The sequence below is a fragment of the Glycine max genome, chromosome 7 (genome assembly GCF_000004515.6).
Source record: "Glycine max cultivar Williams 82 chromosome 7, Glycine_max_v4.0, whole genome shotgun sequence".
Lineage (NCBI taxonomy): Eukaryota > Viridiplantae > Streptophyta > Magnoliopsida > Fabales > Fabaceae > Glycine > Glycine max.
Window position 1 is genome coordinate 27,396,735 of NC_038243.2, and position 20,474 is coordinate 27,417,208.

The following is a 20,474-nucleotide window of genomic DNA, read 5'->3' on the forward strand; positions in this document are numbered from 1 at the left end:
TCTTTTCAAAAAGCTTTTTTTGAATTTTTCACTGGTAATCGATTACACAGTTATATTTTGAAGGGTCATGACTTTTGAATTTGAATTTCAATAGTTTCGTTGCTGGTAATCGATTACAAACATCTGGTAATCGATTACAGGTTCAAAATTCAAATTCAAAATCCTTTTTAACAGCTATTTTTCAAAATTGTCATCTGGTAATCGATTACACAGCCTGGTAATCGATTACCCGAGCCTGACATGTTGGAAACAATGTGTTTTGAGGCAAAAGTTGATCTTGAATGAATCTTGAAGCAATGCTTGTATGTTGAAGCAACCATGTCTTAATCTTGAAGCAATGCTTAACCTTTGAATGTTTGTTGAAGTGATCTTGAAAGCAACCTTGTTTGATTATTCTCTGACATCATCAAAATCATGTATTCATACATTTACAGGTCGTTGAACGTGCGTTGCTCCAATCAGTGATATCTAGGTCATTGATTTTGTCGGGGAATCTTGGCTGTTGAACGTGCGTTGGTCCAATCAGTGATATATGATCGTTGATTTTGTCGGTGGGATTTTGTCCGTTCAATGTTTATTGTTCCAATTGGTGATATCTAGATCGTTGATTTTTTCGGTGGCATCTTGGCCGTTTATTTTTAACTGTATGTGGCAAGCCATTAAATACTATACATATGGTCTGCAGTAAGGCAGTCTTATCGATCACCTCAACTAGAAACTTTTCTGTAACTCTGTAGACCAAACCACAACCCTAAACCCTGAATCCTAAACCATGTCTTCTTCATTAGCATTATTCTTCCAAATGGTCAAGTGGTGAGGGATATACATTCTCAATTACCAGTATCATTTGTTGGTGATTGTGGCAAGTACACAACATGCATGTTGCACAATGATGAGGATGTAATAACTATGTTTTTCAAGTTCGCAGACATCTCCAAGCTCACATGCTTGGAGTTGTATGTTACCACCACAGACCCGCCCACACAAACATGTGCACATCCACCACCAATTTATGGAATCTTTTTCAATTGAGGGTTTTGATGGATACCTCGCTCAAGCAATTAACCTTGAATTGAGTTTTGAAGAAACCCCCCTTCCAATTTATTTGATTGTTATTTTATTATTTAATGATTTGTAGGAATCATAAGTGTGTTTTCATTGTTGCATTTTTGAGTTTTTTTCATTTGTGTTTTAATGCCAAAAGTTTTAAGTATCAATTGAAATCTTTAAGTGTTAGTAATTTTTTCTTCATTTTGTCCTATTTTGTTGAATGCATTTAGAGTCGAAGCAATACTTGAAAGTTAAGTTAATGGATTTGTTGACATCAAAACTAAGGGAATGAAATATTATTTTAACAAAAATAGCTGACACAAATTAAAATCTAAGTACCCAAAGTTGCCCTCGTGGATTCAAATGTTCAACTGTTAGTAATTTTTTGTTTTTTGCCCACTTGGTTCTTGTGTTTGAGGACCGAATCAAGACCCGAAAATTGAATTAATGGTTTTATTGACATGAAAACTATGGGAATGAATCATTATTTCAACCAAAACACTGGATAAAAATAAGAATCTAAGTACCCAAAGCTGCCCTCATGGATTCATATATTCAAGTCTTAGTAATTTTTTCTTATCTTTTGACAGTTGGTTCATGTGTTTGAGATCCGAAAGTTATCTTAATGGCTTTTTAGACATGAAAACTTAGGAATGAAACATTATTTTAATCAAATAAAACACCTGATACAAATAAGAATCTAAGTGCCCAAAGTTGCCTTAATGGAATTACCGACATGAAAAATACAAGAATGAAACATTATTTTAACCGAAACACCAAATACAAATAAGAATCTAAGTGCCCAAAGTTGTCCTTGTAGAAGCAAAGCTTCATGATGAATCAAGATTGATTCAAAGATGTTTTGATGATAACAAAGGTGATGACAAAAAGCTCAAAGGTCAATTCATGATAATCAAAGAATGAGTTTACGATGTACAAGATGTTCAAGATTGAATCAAGAACACTTCAAGGTTCAATAGGAAATTTGATTTCAAGAATCAAGAATCAAGATTCAAGGTTCAAGCTTCCAAGAATCAAGATCAAGACTCAAGATTCAAGAATCAAGAGAAGACTTAATCAAGATAAGTATGAAAAGGTTTTTTCAAAAACTGAGTAGCACATGGATTTTTCTCAAAACATGTTTACCAAAGAGTTTTTACTCTCTGGTAATCGATTACCAGATTGTTGTAATCGATTACCAGTAAGCAAAATGGTTTTCAAAAAGCTTTCAACTGAATTTACAACGTTCCAATTGATTTCAAAAAGCTGTAATCGATTACAATGTTTTGGTAATCGATTACCAGTGTGCTTGAACGTTGAAATTCAAATTCAAATATGAAGAGTCACATTCTTTCACAAAAAAGCTTTGTGTAATCGATTACACTGATTTGGTAATCGATTACCAGTGATTGTTTCTGAATAAATCAAAAGATGTAACTGTTCAAATAGTTTTTGACTTTTTCAAATTGGTTTTAAGTTTTTCTAAAAGTCATAACTCTTCTAATGGTTCTCTTGACCAGACATGAAGAGTCTATAAAAGCAAGGCTTTGTTTTTCATTTTGACATTAATCCAATCTATTATTCTAATCATCTATCTTTTCCAATTCATTCTTTACACAAGCAATTTTTTCCACATTGATTTCTGAGTCTCTTTGAACTTCTTCTTCTTCTTCTTCCTTTAACCAAAAAGCTTTCCAAAGTTTTCTAGTTTTCTAAACCTTGAAAACTTGTGCTATTCATTCTTTTCATCTCTTCTCCTTTTGCCAAAAAGAATTCGCCAAGGACTAACCGCCTGAATTCTTTTTGTGTCTCTCTTCTCCCTTTTCCAAAAGAACAAAGGACTAACCACCTGAATTCTTTTGAGTCTCCCTTCTCCCTTATCAAAGAATTCAAAATGACACAGTCTGAGAATTCTTTTGATTCTTCCCATTCCCATATACAAAAGACTTCAAAGGACTAACCGCCTGAGAATTCTTTTGTATCCCCATTCACAAAGTTTCAAAGGTTTAACCGCCTGAGATCTTTGTCTTAACACATTGGAGGGTACATCCTTTGTGATACAAGTAGAGGGTACATCTACTTGGTTTTGACTAAGAACAAGAGAGGGTACATCTCTTGAAGATCAGTTCTAATGGAGGGTACATCCACTAGGTTTTCAAAGAGAACAAGGGAGGGTACATCCCTTGTGGATCTTTGCTTGTAAAAGGATTTTTACAAGGTTGGAAAAGAAATCTCAAGGACCGCAAGTCGCTTGGGAACTGGATGTAGGCATGGGTTGTTGCTGAACCAGTATAAAAACTATTGTGTGTTTGTCTCCTTCTTCCCTACTTTTTTAATTTCCGCTGTGCATTTTATTTTCCGCTTTTACTTTTGGTTAAGTTTCTCTTCTACTCCTTATTCACTTAACAACACAGTAAAAGCCTTAGAAGAGTGATTTTTTAATTAGTAAAGTTTTAGGAATAATTAATTCAACCCCTCCTTCTTAATTATTCTAAGGCCACTTGATCCAACAGTCCTCATGGATTCATATCTTCAAGTCTTAGAATTTTTTTCTTATTTTTGCCACTTGGTTCATGCATTTGAGGGCTGAATCAAGCCCCAGAAGTTGAATTAATGGCTTCAGTGACATGAAAAATATGACAATGAAACATTATTTTAACCAAAATAGTTTATACAAATAACAATCTAAGTGCCAAAAGTTGCCCTTATGGATTGAAATCTTCATCTAATTTTTTCTTGTTTTTGGCCACTTGGTTCATGCATTTTTTTTATCTCACTTACAGGTCGAATTTATTTCATACCCTTATCTACTCATATTAGGGAATCCGATGCTTTACACCCTCATTTATTCAAGCCAAGGAATCTAATGCTCCAAATCCTAACCCTTACCCTAGGTAGTAAACCCTTAAGCCTAACACCAGACCCTACACTTAAGAGGAGATAAAGCCTTTTTTGTATGATGTTTCTTAAGCTCTTCTTTTTCTCTCCCTCACAAATGTATTTTCAGAGCCTTATCTACTCATGTCAAAGAATCCAAATTATTTCATACCCTTATCTACTCACGTCAAGGAATCCATGTATTTCAAACCCTTATCTACTTAAGTCAACGAATCTAATGTATTTCAAACCCTTATCTACTCACGTCAACGAATCCAAATTATTTCAGACCCTTATCTACTCACGTCAACAAATCCAAATTATTTCAGATCCTTATCTACTCGTGTCAACAAATCCAAATTATTTTAGACCCATATCTACTCACGTCAGAAAATCCAATGTATTATACTCATGTCAGGGAGTCCAATGTATTTCAAACCCTTATCTACCCACGTTAGTGAATCCAAATTATTTCATACCCTAATCTACTCATGTCAGGGAATCTAATATATTTCAAACCCTTATCTACTAACATCACAGAATTCAATGTATTTCAGACCTTTATTTACTCACATAAGGGAATCCAATTTATTTCATGCTCCAAACCCTAACCTTTAACTTGACCCATATATATAGAACTTATATCCACCTTCGTTGAACACATCCAAAGAACACTTCCTTACTCTTTTAGTTTCTTCCAAGTTTGCAAACACAAACCTTGTGTCACATTTGTTTCTCTGTTCTTTATCTATTACACAATATGTCTTCCTCATCTATCAACCACTATGATGGTCAAATCATCAAAACAGATGAAAGGGGTACTTTTCAAAGCTCTAACACATTGTTCTTTGAAACAAATCCAGGCCTTACACTTTGAGGCCTTGAAAAGAAAAATCCACCAACCCCTCCGTCTTTAAGCATTGGATCAAGTATGCAATATTTCATTTTGATACCCACGAGTAGTGGGGCGCAAAATGTTGAAATTTACAGCAATCTAACTTGTTGACGACGAAGATGTGAAAGGTATGGCTTTAGTTATTCACCAAACTAAGATTCTTCAAAATTGCAAATTGTATGCAAACATCGAGCGCAATACAATTCCCACCCCAAACCCTGAACCAATACCTTATCGACCACAATATTATCTTCAATCTCATTATTCACAATTATCTGATACAACCCAAGAAACTTTAGCTTTATCCCAACAAGAACAAAATATATTTGAGTCAAACACATCTTCTTTTTGCACTATTTTCCTCTAATTTTTTTGAATCACAACCATTTGATGCTACTAAGGATCATCTTCACATGTACTTCAATGCCCCTGCAGTAGAGCCTTCCTCATCAACCCGACCAAACGAGCTTGAGTTCACAACTGAGCCAGGATTACCTAACAAAGAACTTGGTCCCTTTAGTGAGAATGAAGGCAAAGTTCTTCACAATCAACCCTATGAGGAAGATTATAAGAAAGATGCTCGGCTTGTTTCACTAATCACAACCACAACACTCCATATGAAAATTTTTGAAGAAACCTATTTTCAAGATTTTGAATACAGGCATAGCTTGGATCATGAAGAAGTCCAACATCCGGTGGGAACTCTCTTCGAAGGGATGCATCTCTTGACAAAACAAGACGTACAAAATGCTTTGCAACAGTATCATGTGAGCAAAAGAGCTAACTATATGACACAACTATCAAACTCCACTAAGCTAATTTTCATTTGTAATGATGATAGTTGTGCTTGTTAGAGATAGGGGGAGCAACATGAAGACTTAGCCTTGAAGCTTGAAGAAGTTTTTCCTTTTACATGCCCAACTCTCTTGAGTGGCATTTGTATTGATTGTTGTATTATGTGTTGCATCTTAGTCTCTATCTTTTGATATGTGCATCATGCATCATTGTGTAGGAGTAAGAAAAAAGGTTCTAAAGTTAGAAAATTTCTTTTGTGTTTAAAGCTCTATGTTTTAATCAATTATAGGCTGATCGTAATCATTTACACAAGTGTTTGTAGCTTGTGGAGAAGTTTTCGTATCAGTTTCATCGATTACAAACTTATCATAATTGATTACACAGTTCTTTTTGAGACAATGATTGGTTTTTCAAGAGTCTCTTCTTTAATTATGATTATGCTTTGTTTGTTTGTGTCTCTGATTAAGAAGTTAAGTTTTATGATAATAGTTTAAGGTTTAAGATGTAATGTTTGAATTTGTGGAGCCAAAATTTCCCTAATTATGATTAGTGAATTTTAGCTATGGTTCAGTCCACTAATCCAAGATCAAGTCCAAGATTTTCCACTAAGTGTGCTTAGGTGTCATGAGGCATGTAAAGCATGAAGGACATGCACAAAGTGTGACTATATGATGTGGCAATGGGGTGTAGCAAGCATATGCTCAGCTCCCCCTCTAAAATATAATTGGATTGGGCTTCTCCCAATTAAATTAAATTTATTTCCCAACACACACATCAAATATTCACTTAATGCATGTGAAATTACAAAACTACCCCTAATACAAAAACTATAGTCTAGGTGCCCAAAAATACAAGGGCTGAAAAATCCTACATTTCTAGGGTACCTTACCTACATTATGAAGCCCTAAATACAAGGCCAAAAAATAATGAAACCTTAATCTAATATGTACAAAGATAAGTGAGCTTATACTTAGCCCATGGGCCTGAAATCTATCCTAAGGCTCATGAGAACCCTAGGGCTTTCTTTTGCATCTCTGGCTCAATCTTCTTGGAGTCTTCTATCCAATGCCCTAGGGGGGTAGGATTGCATAATTCCCTCCCCCTTGAAAAGGATTTGACCTTAAATCCAGAGGTTCTTGAAACTCTGGGCTTCTTTCCTCAACACTTGTAAAAAGAATAAAAACATATATATTAGTGGTGTTTGGTATGTTGGAGTAAGGTAAGGTCTGAAAACCCATTTCCTGGGCATCTTCCCATGAGGGAACATGGTTCCTCACCAACTCAATGAGTGGTGCTACAAGTATAGAAAAATATGGGACAAACCTTTTGTAAAAGTTTGTTAAGTCATGGAAGCCCTAAATTTTCCTTATACTTGGTGGAGTGGGGCACTCAGGAATGACCTTTATTCTCTTAGTGTTTGTGGAACCCCTTGATTACTATTTAAAAAATTAAAGAAAGTAATGCAATAAAACATACCTTTTTCTATATTTTCATGTTGATTATTCCTACCAAAAAGTATGCCAAACCTAAGGTATCCCATATGAGCACCTAAGTTTGTATTGAAACTAAAAATAAGAACAAACCTATCTAATGAGTCACTATCTACACAAATCTTGAAGATGTTGGGCGCATGAGTGATTTTACAAAAGAGGGTTGCACCACTCAACACATTCATCATATCACCTATTTTAGGGATTTGATGCCTAATAATACCTATTTTTGGCACCAACAAAGCACAAGGATTTAAGCTCTTACGAATCGAACCCTCATCCAACAACTCCTTTACTTGAGGAATAATATCAAGCCCAAGAGGTGTGGCAGTGCTAACAAATGTCTTTTTACAAAGGAAAAGATGTGGAGGTTGTCTAAGAGAGGAAGATTCTTTAATATTGGTCTTTATTTCAAAATCACTTTCCTTATTAACTAACCTCTTGGAGGACACACTTACCTCCTTATACTCCTCCTTAACCATTAAAGGTTGTCCTTCTTCTTGGGGGTAGATTTCTTCACTAGATTATCCCCTTTTTGCTTCTTCACTTTCACTAAAGGAAGGTGAAGTAGTAGCCTCATCTTGGCTACTATAAATGTGTTGGCCCCTCATAATCATGGTTTTCTTGGTGGGGCATTGAGAAGTAATGTGTCCTCTTCCAAGACATTTAAAGCATATTATAGAGCTAGTCTTCTCTTGCATATTAGCCTTAAGGGGTTACTTTTCTATTGTCTTCCCCTTATCATCTTTGGGCTTAGAAGGTGTCTCCCCTAAGATGCCTTGACCTTGGTCTTTCTTTGAATAAGAGTGAGAGCCATAAGATTTTGAAGTAGACTTCCTTTTAAGTTGTTGCTTTACCCTTATTTCCTAATCTAAGTAAGCCTCTATGTTGTCCATCCCATGGAAGTATAGGAGGTTAATGTTAGCCTCTTGAGGCTTTCTTTCCTTTTTTTCTCCTATGGGAGTGAGGTCTAAGATGTGACCTATGCCTTCCTTCATAATATTCACGAAGTTCTTCACTTAGGCTCTTGCAAGAGTTATGACTACTATAGGAGGCATGTTTTTCTTTTCTTAACTCTTTCAGTATTTTCCTTCTTTCTTCTTTCCTTATTTGTTCCCTCTCATATTGATTTATTTTTACCCTCTCTTTTCCTTTTTCTTTTCTTTCTAGTTTTTCTTTCCATAACTTGAGGGAACTCAACTCATCTAAGATTCTAGATAGAGGGTCCTTATGACTAGTACCCTCGCCATTAACACTAGATGAATGATGACTCATGTTGGTTCCTAAGTTGTGGTTCTTTTTCATTCGGGGTTTGAAAAAAGGTAAAAGCAAGGGTTCCAAAAGAACTCGAGATAAGCGTGATAAGCAAGAAGAAAGTATTATGCAATAACAAGATAAGCTAGGTGTGACTAGTAAAGAAAATAAGCTATGAAAGTAAGCAAGAAATTAAAGTGAAAGAAATGTAAACTAGGCGGTTCCTAAGAGTGTTTGGATGACCTTATTTATGGTTCCCAACAAAACACTCACTATCCTAAGGAAAAATTGGCTAAAATTATTACACACAAATGGAAGTAAGGTGACTTATTGGAGGTTCCCAACTTACTTCCAATGAAAGGTCTTTTTGTTACAAAATTTTAAAGTAATGAAGGTAAGTAAATTGTCAATTACAAAATTACAAAAATGTCCTCAATTTCGGTGGTTGTTCTCTCTTTGGTGATTCACTCAATTTGGAGTGTTTCTTAGTCCAATAGCTCTTATGGTGGTTGGCCCCTTGCTTCTTGACTCAAATTCTTAAAGGGATGACATCAATCCTCCTTTGCAATTCCCTATATGGCAACTCACAAACAAGAAAACAAAGAGACAAGCAATAACCAAAGACCAAAAAGAATGAAATGAAAGCTAAACCAATAAAGTTTTAACAAGACATTTTCAAGGATTATTCAACAATTAAAGCAATGAAAAGCACATAAAAGCAAGCTAGGACTCAAAGGGAAACCTAAAATGGCTCTAGAGTAGAGTAAAAAAACTAAAAGAAAAATAAGACTCAAGAAACCTCTAGTTTTGGCACTTGTTTTCACACTTCCCTTTCACTTTTTTTTCCTAGACACTGATTTTCCTGCCAACTTGTGTGATTTTTCATATTTTTTTCTTTTATCTAAATCACTTGGTTCTTTTTTATAATTGTTTTCCAGATTTATAGAAAATGAAGTAAAAATTTAAGCTCAAACTTCGTAGTGACCAATTCCCATTAATTTTTACAAGGTCGTATGTTCAAGCTTCCACCACCAGTGATTTCAACCTAGAAATCAAGAGTAGTGTTTATGTTGCTTAAGGCTTGGATAATTACAATTTTTGTTTGCTTATGCTCAAATGTCTTGAATAACACAATTCAAGAGAGCTTAAGACTCATTTTGATTCACAAATCCAGCCACAACTTGGCACCACAACTCAATTTCTTCATAGGCATCGTATAGGAAACTTAGAAAACAAAACAAAGTTCAACAACAAGACTACTTCTAGGAATTGATTTAGAACATGTTATGAACTAAATAACATGCATGACTTAGACTCAAAATTCAAAAGATAGGCTAAGAATGACAAGAATACATGAACAAATGTATCTAGAATTCAATCAACAAAATCAAAATTCAACACAAACTTAGAACATAATGAGACAATTATTATGACTAAACATGAATCTAAGACAACATGAATTAAGTGATTTACACTTAGATTTTTGTGTTTTTTTTTTCTAATCAATATTTTGGAAGAAAATTTAGATCTAAAGGTTCAGGACAATAAGATTATGACTGAAAAATGATAGAACCTAAAATCAACACAAAAACATGATTCAAGAGTAGATCTATAAAATTTGAATCATAGAAATGCAAGAACAAGTGTATATCTAAGACTTAATCAGTTTAATTTTTTGAATCTACTCTAAACAGCACCAAACCACAAGACAATGGAGGATATACATGGAGAATAAGATAAAGAACAAGGAATTAAAGTGAATTGACCAAACAAAAAGATAGAGGAAGTAAAAGAACATCACCTAGACGAAGATGCTCTTGATACCACATGATATAGCTCCATGTGGAGCTTGTAGGCCTTCGATCTTCTTCACCAATGGAGTCCTTTGCTTCTTGAAGATCAATGACAGCAGAATTGGAGATGGAATAAAGATGATTGGAGATGCCACTTCGAGGTGAAGATGAGTCAAGAAAAAGCTCACCATCATAGGAAGTCATTGATAAGAGCTTGAAGGTAAGAGAAGAGGAGTGGAGGGAGAAGGAGAGAAGGAGCACGAAATTTTGTGCCTCAAAAGAAGTCTGAACTTTTAAGTTTAATTCTCAAATGATCAAAGTTGAAAAATGCACACACATGGCCTCTATTTATAGCCTAAGTGTCACACAAAATTAGAGGAAAATTTGAATTTTTATTCAAATTTGACTTGAATTTGAAATTGAATTTGTGGAGCCAAAATTTCACTAATTATGATTAGTGAATTTTAGCTATGGTTCAGCCCACTAATCCAATATCAAGTCCAAGATTCTCCACTAAGTGTGCTTAGGTGTCATGAGGCATATAAAACATGAAGGACATGCACAGAGTGTGACTATATGATGTGGCAACGGGGTATAGCAAGCAAATGCTCACCTCCCCCTCTAAAATTTAATTGGATTGGGCTTCTCCCAATTAAATTAAATTTATTTCCCAACACACACATCAAGTATTCACTTAATGCATGTAAAATTACAAAACTACCCCTAATACAAAAACAATAGTCTAGGTGCCCTAAAATACAAGGGTTGAAAAATCCTACATTTCTAGGGTACCCTACCTACATTATGGATCCCTAAATACAAGGCAAAAAAAATAATAAAACCTTAATCTAATATGTACAAAGATAAGTGAGCTCATACTTAGCCCATGGGCCTGAAATCTACCCTAAGGCTCATGAGAACCCTAGGGTCTTCTCTTGCATCTCTGGCCCAATATTCTTGGAGTCTTCTATCCAAAAGGGGGAGATATATAATTGCATTAGTCTTATGTAGGGGGAGATATATAAGTGTGTTAGCACAGGGGGACCCTCCTTGTAGCAGTTGCACAAGATGACAACAATAAAATCCTTCCAATAGTCTTTGTTGTTGTTGAGAGTGAATTAGCAAAAGCATTGTTGTTCTTCCTCTAACATCTAGAAAGGCATGTCACCCCACAACATGGTCTGTGTTTGATCTCAGACAAGCACGAGTCAATCAAAAGTACCTACTCAAGATGTGATAGTTGGTGGATGACATAGAATTTTGTGCATGTGCTCTATATTCAACTCATTGCACAAAATTACATAAGGTACAAGAACAACTCCCATTAAAAAATTAACTATCAATATGGGTGAGTGTCAAACTTCTTTCTCTTCATATTAAATTTCATTTCATTTTGTATTATTCACAATAATAAAATTGAATGTTTATAACTACTCAGCATATGCAAAGACGGAGCCTATGTTCAACTACTATTACAACATGCTGAGGGAGGAAGCAGATGTTGACCGAGCAATTAGTTAGCTCGGTGAGATTTCACGATAAAGATGGACTCTCACATGGGATAGTGGCTGACGATGGGGACACATGACCACCAATCTTGCTAAGTCGATTACTTTCATACTCAAGAAATTAAGAAATATGGCAATAGGCATGCTAGTAAATCCACATATATAAGGTGTAATGCATTGTTCAACAAAAGAGGGAGAGAAGCTGCAACAATGCTTGCATCTAGCTAAGTTTATAGGAAGTACTAAACAAGGTCATCGAAGACGCACTTAGAAAGGCAAACACTCACAATATTCTTGAGTTCGATCGACGCGACACACGGTTCTTGGTGAAAGAGACAATAAACCTGAGAGAGGTTCAACCCGTTGGAGATTTCACGGTCAAGTTGGATGAAAGGTGATGTGGCTGTGACAAATTCCAAAATTTGCAAGTGCCTTGTTCTCATGTTGTTCCTACTCATAAGCTGGCTCATCATGAGTGTCATACCCTAATTTCATCCGGGGACCATTGTTTGGTGGCATGCAACCTTCGCTTGACCGCTTCGAGGTACTTAACACCCATCGTTAGGCAATCCGTGAAGTTCCGCGACATGTCGGGAGTCGAAAGGAAGCATTGTTGCGCAATCCGTAAAGTTCCGTAACATTCCGGAAGTCAAAGAGGGGATGGTTGCGTAATTCGTAAAGTTTCGCAACATTACGGAAAGAAAACAAGTGTCGTTACGTAATCCGTAAAGTTTCGTAACGTTACGAAAAAGAATCAGCAAAAAAGGCAAAAGGGGGTGTATTTAGTAAAATGGGGGTGCAAATAGCAATTATCAAATCTGGGCCCTTCCAGAGGATTCTGGGCATTTTCTTACTTAAGGTGGAAGCAACCTAGCTCGCCTGGGCGAGCTGGGCAGCAACCACCTCCCCCGTTTTGTTAAAATATGGCTTCCGGGGCTTACGGGACTTCCGTAATGCTTCCGTAAAATTCCCATAACCCTAAATAAGCATATTTCACTTAATATGGGTGAGAAGAAAGAGAAAAAAAGAAGAAAATCAAGTCCTATATGCTTCCGTAAGGCTTCCGTAACATTTCTGTAAACTATGAAAGAAGGGGGTGAACTTATCAAAATGGGAGGGTGAAAATAACAATTTTTGAAATTTTGAATTTGGGCCTTCCAGAGTGTTTCCGAAGCAGGGTTGCTTCTGGAGGAAGCAACCTAGCTCGTCTGGGCGAGCTGTGCGGCAACCTCCTCCCCCTTTTTCCTATAAAAAGGCAAAAGGGGGTTGTTCCAATGAACCCTGATCCCCCTGGCTATGCATTTCAGCTGTTTTGGGTGAAAAAAATTGTTTCCGTGAAGAAAATTCAAGCCAAGGTGCTTCCGTAACGCTTCTGAGACGTTTCCGTGAGCAAATCCGTGAAGGTTTTCCGTCGTTCTTCATCCGTTCTTCCTTCTTCAACGGGTAAGTTTTCGAATCCGAGACTTTCAATTCATTTCTTGTTTTTTAGATGTCATCTTTATTTCGTTGATTTCCGGTTTTATTTTCTTCCGTTTTTAATGAGCTTTAACCGATCGTTTAAGCCGTTTTTCAGCTAATAAATGATAAAATGAATTTCAACCAGTCATTTGTGTTGTAATCTCGTTTAATCACTGTTAAAACAAAATCTAATCGATCATTCATGTTGTAACCTCGGTTAAACAAAAAAAAAGTAAAATAATAATAAAATAATCAAAATATCATTAAATAAAATAATAAAAAAATCAAACGGATGTTTTTCTTTGGAAGTTTCCTTGAATGAATTGACTAATAACCAAAGTAAAACAAAGGCTAAAATCAACTCACAAATCAAGCTTGTCCGCAAAAAATCACTAAAAACCGTTTTAAGGTCTGACGCCTTAAACGGTCCTCTTTGCTTTTATCAGTTAGCATGGACCGTTCAAAAGCATAAAATCAACACATCACTTTACTGCCTTCTACGAGAACTACGTAATTCTGATTTCCTCTTTGATGGAGGATACGTAGGAGCAAAAGCCCCGCTTTTGTCGACCTCGTGAGATGGTTAGAGGTCCAATGCCTTAGCTTTTCTCACCAAGTAAAATGGATCATTTTAAGGTCCAACGCCTTAAATGACCACCTTCCAAGTAAAAAGAATCACTTGATTCGCCCATTTTGAAAGAACTACGTAGGTCTGATTTCCTTATCACAATTGAGGAATACGTAGGAGCAAGGGAAACACCCTTGTTGACCACAAAAAGATAAAAAATACAAAAGGCATAAAAAGACATAAAAACATAAAAGGGAAAATAAAACAAATTGAAGTCATGTTTGCACACTCGATCAAAGGCTGTCGTCCCTTGTGACGGACGTGTGGGGTGCTAATACCTTCCCCGTGCGTAAAAACAACTCCCGAACCTTTCACGATTAAAGTTCGTAGACCACACCTTTTCCGGTTTTTTTGACGTTTTCCTCGAATAAACGTTGGTGGCGACTCCGTGTATTTTCCTTTCTTGGAAGACGCACCGCCTTGCCTTCCCGCCGAAGGGTGGGTTGCAACAGTTGGCGACTCCACTAGGGACTGTTTTTAGAGAGTTAGGCCAATCAATCAGTGTGCTTTCCTTACCATGACTTCCCTTTTGTTCTTTTTCTTTGTCTTTTTTCGTATGTTCTTGTATATATAAACTCTTTTGATGCTTTTATTGTGTTTTTTTAAATGTGTGCATGAGGTAAATATTTATTCATTTGATGCACACAAACACTAACACTATTTGCACACACGGTGAGTTGAAAAGGGGCCCTATACCCGGGTCTGTGGGAACATAAGGAGTGGAGGTGAATCTGTGGTCATGCTAGGTCTCCGACTTGCTTGATAACTGTGAACCCTCATCTAGAGTTTTTCTCTTTGATAACATATCGATGCTAGTAGTCCCTACTGCCGCAATATGTTCTTCGAAGGGGATGATACCTCTAGAAACCATCAAGAAAGATATGACCACCTTGGGGATTATCACTAAAAGCCTTTTAGTTCCTCCTGTTTAGGTCCCTAAAATATGGGCGCGAAGCGAACACGTTGCGTGCGTTTTAAACACTTCCATGCATATAACCTAAATGTCATGTACGCCTTTGTTGTATGATTATTTGAGGATATTGCCATGTTGTGTACATCCCCCTGTTGCGCTTTTGCGCATCTACATCATGTTGTCACACATGCGTTGCATGTTTGTCTCGTCTTTTGTCACGGGAAGCTAGAAGGTCCATATCACCTTCTTAACTGCACACATGGGGCACTACGCCCCCAAATGCGCAAGTAAGAAGAGATAATTTTCCGAGCTCTCACGTCTGTAAATGCATTTATATCATGCATCGCATAAGCATCTCTTCATGGCATCGTAATGGACGTATCGTTCCTACATTTGTCACTTATCATTTCATGCATAAGTCATTTCATCACCATGCATCTAACATGTTTTTTGCATACCATTTGTTTTCATGTTTACTCATGCATGATTCTTGCATTTTCCTCTGCAAAACAAAAACAAAAAAAGGAAGCATGAAAATTCATGATGCATTCTTAGTTGCATATGTTCGGTACCATGAGCCAACCATGTTGGGATCATAAACCCATTTCTAAAAAAAAGAAAAACAAAATAAACAAAATGATTGAGCATGGTACCTAATGCGTGGTTAACTAGGAAATGATGTTTCTTGGGGCATCTCAATCTCATAATTACATTTTCCATGCGTAGCATGCATATTCCCGAGTCTTTCATCTCTATGAAATATTGTTGAAGTATTGGTGATCAAAATTGTCATTCCTTGGATTACGGGGTTGAACCAAGCTCATGCTTTTACGAAAAGGTTCATCAAGTCAAGTTGAAGCATGGAAGTAACCATCTTGCAAAAATTGGGGCAAAAGATGGATCGAGTTACATTGCTGTTTCGTCTATTGCCAAACACATTTAGGACTGTTGATGTCCTTGTTACTTCCAGCTTCACCTTGACAAAGATGTCATGGACCATGTTGAAAATCTAAATTGATTCAACCCCATGTCCTATGTAAAAATTCTCAATACTTCAATTGTGCATCATTCGCATACATCCATGTTGTTCATTTGTTGCATTGCTCATTGCATTCTTTCCTTGAAAAAAAAATGAACTTAATCATTGTTACCAAACGAAACGGAACCCGCTTTACGACGCCCTTACCGAACTCGTGCTAGAGCTAGAGTAATGGGTAAAGCGGAGGAGGTACAAGAGAAGATGAAGGCCGACATGGAGGCCATGAAAGAGCAAATTGCCACGATGATGGAGGCCATGATGAGCATGAAGAAGATAATAGAAGCCAATGCAGTTGCAGTTGCCGGTACCAGCACTGTCGCTAAGGTGAACCCGATGCCCCCATCTGGCCTCAACAAATGAATCATCCAACCTCAGATATGGTAGGCAAATATTTGGGAAGTACGGATGACCCCATGATGTGCAAATTTAAAACGAGCACGCCTTCCCGCCATACGGCTTGCCTCCCAACCATACACCACCCAATGTGGCATACACTCCCAATGAGAATGCCAATAACTCCACTCCGATACTCATTGAGAGCCAATAACCTCAATCTGATCAGGCACATGTCTCTCAAACCATGGGGGAGACACATGAAATTCCCCACCACAATCTAGCCGACTTCGAACCTTGCCTCGGATATGCCACTGAAGGGAAAGCATTTGGTGGTATACCCCTGCAAAACACTTTGGAGAGCCCTCAGTATCACCCACAACCACACCCCTTGCATTCCACAGCGGGTAAAAACCCTCATGCTATGGCAGAAACGGGAGAAATTGGATCATATAGAGGAAAGGCTCAGGGCCATTGAAGGAGGTGAAGATTATGCCTTTGCTAACCTAGAAGAGTTGCTCCTAGTACCCAATATCATCACCCCTCCCAAGTTCAAGGTGTCGGACTTTGATAAGTACAAGGGGACTACTTGCCCCGAGAACCATCTAAAGATGTGTTGTCGAAAGATGGGGGCATACACAAAAGATGAGGAACTATTGATACATTTCTTCCAAGAAAGTCTTACTGGGGTAGCTGTTACCTGGTACGCTAACTTGGAACCTTCTCGAGTCCATTCTTGGAAGGACCTAATGGTTGCCTTCGTTAGGCAGTATCAGTACAATTTTGATATGGTTTTGGATAGGATGCAACTACAGAACATGTGCAAAAAGGGGCACGGGTAGCTGTTACCTAGTACGCTAACTTGGAACCTTCCCGAGTCCATTCTTGGAAGGACCTAATGGTTGCCTTCGTTAGGCAGTATCAGTACAATTTTGATATGGTTATGGATAGGATGCAACTATAGAACATGTGCAAAAAGGGGCACGGATCTTTCAAAGAATACGCCCAAAGGTGGAGAGACCTGGTAGCTCAAGTGGCACCTCAATGACGGAGAAAAAAATGCTAACAATAATAGTAGACACATTACCAGTGTTTTACTATAAAAATGGTGGGTTACACACCTTCAAGCTTTGCAGATTTGGTCTTCGCAGGCAAAAGGATTGAAGCGGGTCTGAAAGAGGCAAATTTAATCATCCTGCTTTGATGAATGAGAAAACTGGGGCAAATCAAGAGGGTGAGAATGAGGGAGAAACCCATGTTGTGACTGCCATTCCTATACGGCCAAGTTTCCCACCAACCCAACAATGTCATTACTCAGCCAATAATAACCCTTCTCCTTAGCCACCACCCAGTTATCCACAAAGGTCATCCCTAAATCAACCACAAAGCCTATCTACCAAACTTCCAATCACGAACACCACCTTTAGCACGAACCAAAACACCAACCAAGGAAGGAATTTTGCAGCAAAAAGCCTGTAGAATTCACCCCAATTCTGGTGTCTTATGCTAACTTGCTCCCTTATCTACTTGATAATGCAATGGTAGCCATAACCCCTGCTAGGTTTCCTCAAACTCCATTTTTCTGAGGATACGACTCGAATTCAATGTATGCTTGTCATGGAGAAGCCCTGGGGAATTCCATTGAGCATTGTATGACCTCGAAGCATAAGGTGCAAAGTCTAATTGATGCGGGCTGGCTGAAATTTGAGGAGAATCGCTTGTGAATCCTAACGTTGACAAGCGACACCACACATGGGGAGATTTTGAAAGCTGTTGTTAGATGTCTCTAATGACTCATCAGGATTTTCAAGTTTACTCCATTATTATAAACCACAGTTACAATGCTAAATAAAATGGATAAATTTGACTTTTTTGTCCCTCATCCTCTCACAAACACATATTTGCTTCCACTAGCATGTGGGTGCAAGCCATTGGTTTGTTTGCTCAAGCGACCTGCGCTCCTGAGTTTGGACTTCCAAGACCGTTCAATAAGAAATTACTCGTGCTACACATTTGGTGAGGGTGCCATAAAACGACGAGTAAAGCAAAAAAAAAAAGTTCAAAAAGAAAAAGAGAAAAACATTTGATTGACTGTGTTTTCAAGTAAAAATATAGACATTCATGTGAGCTCATTTTATCATTCCTGAAAGTTTGAGAGAGAAGTGAGTTGTCAAGAATAAGAGTCATTTGACTTAATCCGTCAATTGAAAAATCCTTCAACTATTTCTCGTCCTTGAAAGTCCTTTTTGAGAATCAGTCGCTTCTTTCATTCTTCCTTGCTACAAGGTTGTGAAAACAAGACAACGATTGATACCTCAAAGCCCAACACTGGAGCAATGAAAGGCACCATGCATAAACCTTAAGTGAACCTAGGGGCAGATTAGAAGTTCTCACCCAATAGGTTCCCTGCTACAAGGTCATGATGAGAGACAACGATTGGTACCTCAAAGCCTTACACTGGGCAATAAGGGGCATCATGCATGAGCCTTAAGTGAACATAGGGGCAGATCAAAAGTTCTCACCCATCGATGTTTTTAAACAAAAGAAAGGGGGACAAATCCTGGAATTTCAATGGATTGTTTAAACGTCAAACGGCTCCATTGTCGTCACTCCAAAATGGTCAAGTGACTAAATCAAATAGAACATACACTCTGAGGGAGTTCCCGGAGGGATTTGCAAAAGATAGGATAAGGTTGCATGAATTATCACCTCTTTCAAAAGGACAGTCAATCTGTGTTTTCCAAAAAAATTAAAATCATAAAATAGGGAAAGAATGTCATGAACATTGTACAACATTCCATTACATTGCATTGTTTCATATGAAGTCCGCATTTACCAAATTGGAGAAGAAAAGATTCATGGTGAATCAAAGGTGATTCAAAGATGCTTTGATGATAACAAAGGTGATGACAAAAAGCTCAAAGATCAATCAAAGAACAACTCAAGTGAATCAAAGATCAATCAAATAACAACTCAAGTGAATCAAGAACAATTCAAGAGTTCAAGATAAGAATCAAGAAGAATTCAAGACTCAAGAAGAAAGTTTAGAGTCAAGAATCAAGATTCAAGGTTCAAGATCTCAAGAATCAAGATCAAGATTCAAAACTCAAGATTCAAGAATCAAGAGAAGGCTTAATCAAGATAAGTATAAAAAGGTTTTCTCAAAAATTGAGTAGCACATGATTTTTCTCAAAACATGTTTACCAAAGAGTTTTTACTCTCTGGTAATCGATTACCAAATTGCTGTAATCGATTACCAGTAGCAAAATGTTTTCGAAAAAGTTTTCAAATTGAATTTACAACATTCCAATTAATTTCAAAAAGCTGCAATCGATTACAATGTTTTGGTAATCAATTACCAGTGTGTTTGAACGTTGAAATTCAAATTCAAATGTGAAGAGTCACATCCTTTCACATAAAAGCTTTGTGTAATCGATTACACTTATTTGGTAATCGATTACCAGTGACTGTTTTTGAATAAATCAAAAGATGTAACTCTTCAAAAGGTTTTTGACTTTTTCAAACTGGTTTTAAGTTTTTTCTAAAAGTTATAACTCTTCTAAATGGTCTTCTTGACCAGACATAAAGAGTCTATAAAAGCAAGGCTTTGGTTTGCAATTTAATTCATTCATTCAATCTTGAACACTTATTCTTACAATCCTTTACAAGTCTTGTATCTCTTTGAACTTCTTCTTCTTCTTCTTTGTACCAAAAGCTTTCTGAAGTTTTCTGGTTTTCTAAACCTTGAAAACTTGTGCTATTCATCTTTTCATTCCCTTCTCCCTTTGCCAAAAAGAATTCGCCAAGGACTAACCGCCTGAATTCTTTTTGTGTCTCTCTTCTCCCTTTTCCAAAAGAACAAAGGACTAATCGCCTGAATTCTTTTGTGTCTCCCTTCTCCGTTGTCAAAGAATTCAAAACGACATAGTCTGAGAATTCTTTTGATTCTTCCTTTTCCCTAATACAAAAGTGTTCAAAGGACTAACCGCCTGAGAATTCTTTTGTATCCCCATTCACAAAGTATCAAAGGTTTAACAGCTTGAGATCTTTGTCTTAACACATTGGAGGGTACATCCTTTGTGGTACAAGTAGAGGGTACATCTACTTGGGTTTGACTGAGAACAACAGAGGGTACATCTCTTGTGGATCAGTTCTAGTGGAGGGTACATCCACTAGGTTCAAAGAGAACAAGGGAGGTTACATCCCTTGTGGATCTTTGCTTGTAAAAGGATTTTTACAAGGTTGAAAGAAATCTCAAGGACCACAGGTCACTTGGGGACTGGATGTAGGCACGGGTTGTTGCCGAACCAGTATAAAAACTCTTGTGTGTTTGTTTCCCTCTTCCCTACTCTTTTACTTTCCGATGTGCATTTAATTTCCGCTTTTACTTTCTGTTAAGTTTCTCTTCTACTCCTCATTATGTTAACAATTTAGTAAAAGT